Here is a 4,954-nt window from a genome sequence, read left to right as displayed (position 1 = left end):
GATGGGTAAGGAATGGTGCCCCTAGCCTCTGTTCATCAGAGAGTGGTGATGGATGGCAGGAGAGAGATCACTTGATCATTACCAGTTAGGTTCACTCCCTATGAGGCACCTGACATTGGCCACTGTCGATAGACAGGATGCTGTGCTGGATGTACCTTTGGTCTGACCCAGTATGGCCGTTCTTGTCCAATGGCTGAAAGGTGAAGCTAGACAAATTCAGATTGGAAAGCAGGCACAATGTTATTATCCATTGGAACAACTTACCAAGCTTTGTGGTGGATTCTCCATCACTGGCAATTTTTAATCAAGATTGAATGTATTTTTCTAGACAATCTGCTCTAGTTCAAACAAGAATTATTTCAGGGAAGGTCTCTGGCGTGTGTGATGCAGGAGGTCAGCTCATACGATCACAGTGGTCACTTCTGTCCTTATAATCTATGTGTCTATTAATTTCGCATTTAGACCTTTGTTAACAAATGCACAGGGCAGAAGAGAATCCCGCCTGCTCTTCCACAAGTCGTAACAGGAGAAATATCTAGTGTTTATCAGTACAGTAAGCAGGTATGACTTAATGACCCACAGAGAGCAGATCTGTTGAGTCAGAAGTTATCTGACTATTATCACTCCTCTGAACATAACCACACTCGAAGGAACTATGCAACCATGATATTACACAACTGCTCAGCAAAGACTTACTTAAAAGAGATTATGACTCATCTGGAGAACCGAGAGCGGTCTCGCATTGTCTCTGAGTAACGTGATACTCTCTGCTGTCTGACACTGGGGAGATACATAGATGAAACCCTTTGGGAGTTCTGGCTTTCTGAAAAGTTGCTGAAGGTGTCGGATTGTTTTTAAATACTGTGATTCCCTCTTTATCTAGATCTCTTTTGGGGAGCAGGCACACGTGCTCTCAGACACACACAGGGCTTTCTCACTGAGGGTCTCTTAAATTTGTTTGCTCTTGCCCTGCTGTGTTTGTGCATGAATCCCAGGGGATGGGATGATTCCTTGGTCCCTCTGTATTAGATGCTGACTGTTGTAGATGGTGGATCACCCTCCAAGTTCTTATCCCATAGGCTCCATCACAAAGTCCAGAGGAATAAGGACTGGAACAGTAATAAATCAAAGCTCTAATGGACACACTCTGCATACACAGCAATGGGCGGCTGAAACCTGGAGTAGGGACACATTGATTAAGCTGCAGGGCCACGAATCATAGAGTTTAGGGTGACCAGTGGTAAGATCATCCAGTCTGATCTCTTGTGTAGCACAGGCCACCAATGCCACTCAGCACCCAAACGCTAAACCCAGTAACCACAATTGGAGCAGAGCATCACAGCCCAGAGGAGACTAGACTATTGCGTGCCAGAGGCAGAGCATAGGAAGGACAGAGATGCACCAGTACCCAAGGTCCCTCAATGGCAGAGAAGTGATTAAATGAGATGCACCCAGATAATCCTGGCAAGTGACCAACACCCACAGCCTGGGGAGACTTGGTCTCTTAATACAGGCCGCAATCTTTTCGCAAAGCCCCACACTGGTGACCTGGACGTGCCAACGATGACCCCTTCTGCAGGTACGCACTGCTGGCCTACACACCTTGGAGATAGGTTCCCTCCTGCTGTGAGCTGGGGGGCCTCCACACCTGCGTTCCTTGAGGCTTACGAGGAAGTCCAAGCTCTTCCCAAGCACAACAGCTCCGCTGCCCCTCCAGAGACCTGAAGCCCTCTCTGCTCAGGCCAGCATCCAAAGGAACAAAGGCTTGGGAGCTTCCATTCCTCAACCAAATTCACAGCTGGTGTATCTCCGCTGAAGTCAGTGGAGTGGGGCTGGCCTGTGCCGGTGGTGAATTTGGGGCCTGAGATCAAGGGCAACCCAGCTCAGTGCTTCCAGCCATTCAGCTAAAGTCCAAATGCCACTACAACCCTACAGTGTAGAATCTAAGCAAGTGGTTAAATATCGAGGGTCAAATCCCTCCCACTGCAGGCTCTGTGTTTGCACGGAGCACTGGGGGTCACAGTACCAGGCAGGGAAGGATTCCAGTTCCACCAGATCCAGAAGCAGCAGCAGTAGCCCCTACCACTCCAGTATCCCCTATCCAGGGAAGGGAGTGGCCCATAGATCTGCATAGGATGCATTTACTCATCCCACCCTTCCAAATCTCCTGTAATCTGGAGCACATGAAGCCCCCTCCTCGTCCCCACCAGAGAACACATATCCATGGTTGCAGGCTCACGTGTAGGGTCTCTGGCTCCTTTGCACTCTATTTAGAAAGACACATATTCATCCCCAGCCCTGTCTTGATCTGTTTGCTGTTCCTTTTAAGCAACACTCTAAAGGTGTTTTGCTAATTTTCATAACAGAAAGGCAGCTGCCCAGCACTTCTGGACCAACAGTGGCAGGTGTTTTCATACCAATCCAGACTTGCTTTATCTTTGTCCACTTGTTTTTCTCCCTCTGAATCCCCCCAGTAATTGTGCAATGCTGGCCAGGTAATCACAAGTTTGTTTATTTTTTTGCACGTGAAATCCTGCCACTCATCAGAATGCAGCAGCCCCGCTGTCAAAGCAACGCTACTGAACTCAGCTCACACGGCGCCTTCAGCAGCTCTTATCGCTTGTTTATCACAGAGCGGCGGATTTACACTCGAGATGTCTGGTCGCTACCGCGGTCCAGTTGGTGATGGATCAAGGCAGCCTCAGCCGGAACGTTCGATGCTCCTCGCAGACTCAGGGGAGAGCAAACGTGTTTCTTCATCTTTGACCCTCACATTCTCCCAGTGAGTCTGGCTCCTTGTGGTTTGATCAGTTCTGGTGTTAAGGGTGACCCAACTTTGGGTCCAAATCTGTCGGTTTCCAAATTAGCACTCGGCAGCAGGAGGCGTGTTGTGGTCAGGTGGATAAACAGAGCTGGGAGGGAGCCAGGAGACTTGGGTTCTGCCACTGACTGAAGACACCATTTTGCAAGTCGTTTAACCTCTCTGTTTTATGAGGCATCAGTAATAAGTATCCATCGTATCTTTTGTAGAGCTTTGGAGAATTGCTGGGGAGAGGTGCCGCTCCTGACAGCACAAGCTATATCCCCTTCAGATATCCTGCTCCAGTGAAATTTTCCAGGCCACAAATCCCATGCCCCCATGAGGCCCACAGAATTTCAAGGCAATCAGTGTTAGAACCGTCAAGCTTACGAAAGCTGGATCTGCCTACTGCACATTCTTTATTAAATGCAAAGTCCAAAGCTTAGAATCCAAAGGTTTCAGTTTTCAGAAGCATGTTTGTGTTGATGATTGATCCGTGCTGGCTGGCATGCCTGGATGACTGTTTGACTGATATATTTTTTATTTTTATTCTCACGCCAGCTTGTTTCCAAATAATTCTCAGGTGCAGCCCCGCCTCCTGTTCCTCTCTACTTCATTGCATGGCAGTGCGGGGACGGGGAGGAGCTGCACCGGGACTGAGGGAGCTGCAAGATCAGGGAGTACTGCCCTGCAGAGCATGCTCTCGCCTTCCCTACAGCCCTGAGCTTCTGGATGGTTCCTTGGCTGCTGCCCAGGTTGGAGAGGTGGGCGAGGAACACGAAGGGTGGTCTTGGGCAGAAAGGGGCTGGGTGGGCTGCAGGGTGACGAGGCAAGCACTACCAGGAAGAGTGGGAACACCTGCTCTGACTGCAGCTTTCCTTGTCATTTTCCCATGCCGCCCGACCTGCTCCTACAGGATGCATCTGCACTAGGAGAAAAGGTGCATTCTTCACCTGAGTGAACGAACACACGGTAACTAGCGTGGGGTAAAATCCCAGGAAAGACGAGGCAGTTTTGGTTTGAACACAAGCTGGCTGGTCCAGGTAAAGACCATGGCAGAGCCATGCCCCGCTTCCAGCCCCACTGTGCTAGCAGAGAAAGGAGGGGGGCATGGCCAAAACACATGCAGAAGGAACATTTAAGGGGCAGCTTTTTTTAATTGAAAAGGAATACAAGGGGCATTACAGGAACTGCCCCTAGGAAGCAAGAAACTTAGGAAGTAGAGTTACCTTCTTCTCCTAAATCCTAATGCAAGCAATAGAGCTAGCTACCTGGCTTGCCTTTATAACAAGGCTGCTCAGTAAGTTTCCCTGCTCAAAGCACTGTGAAAACATTAACTAACTACTCCTCACCCTGTGGGACAGGTCAGAATCATTCTCCTCCTTTCTTAGATGGGGAAATTGAGGCACAGGCAAGCAAAGTGATTTACCCAAGGCTTCTCAGTGAGTCAGTGTCAGGACTAGAACTCAGCCCTTCTTGGCCACTAAATACACTCTTCTAGCCTCTGCTGCCTCAGTCTGGAGTGCATTTGTGGGGCCCTTACGAGAGTCTGTACTTTTAGTGCCCGTTGCAAGCCATAGTCAATGGTGAGTTTTTCTGCCTGCAAATCCACCTTGATCTCTAGAACGTGGATCGCAGGGCCTGCCCCAGAGTGTTGTGCCTTCACTGACCAATGCCTACAAAGTGCTTTGAGATCCTCAGATGGAAGGTGCTCAGCCAGTCTCACAGTGAGATTACTTGGATGCTTCATTGCTTGGGGCAGCATTACTCACCCTTTCAGTTGCAACTGTTGCTGTGTCCTAAGACGGCAGGTGCTTAGCAAAGAAGGTGGAGCGTGAAACAATAGTATCGATCATGCACACTCTGCACTCATTGGTTCATGAGCTGTATCAATACGTGCATATTAAACCAGCTGGTTTAACAGGAGAGTAAGGTGCTGGAGAAAATCACCTGTTTTCCCACTGAAAATAAGTAATAAAAGTCACATGTTCACAAGACAGGAAGGGAAACGACGCCTGAATTCTTAATAATTTCAGAGGAATCAGAAGTTTCTCCTGCAAGCTGGGAAGTCAAGTGAAACCACTAGGGGGCGCCCCGAAGATTGTACTTTAAATTGAGACCCAGACATGCTCTGCCCTTCATTCAGGTGCTTTC

This window comes from Gopherus flavomarginatus, chromosome 8, assembly GCF_025201925.1.
Source record: "Gopherus flavomarginatus isolate rGopFla2 chromosome 8, rGopFla2.mat.asm, whole genome shotgun sequence".
NCBI classification, from domain to species: domain Eukaryota; kingdom Metazoa; phylum Chordata; order Testudines; family Testudinidae; genus Gopherus; species Gopherus flavomarginatus.
This window is presented reverse-complemented; position numbering follows the sequence as displayed.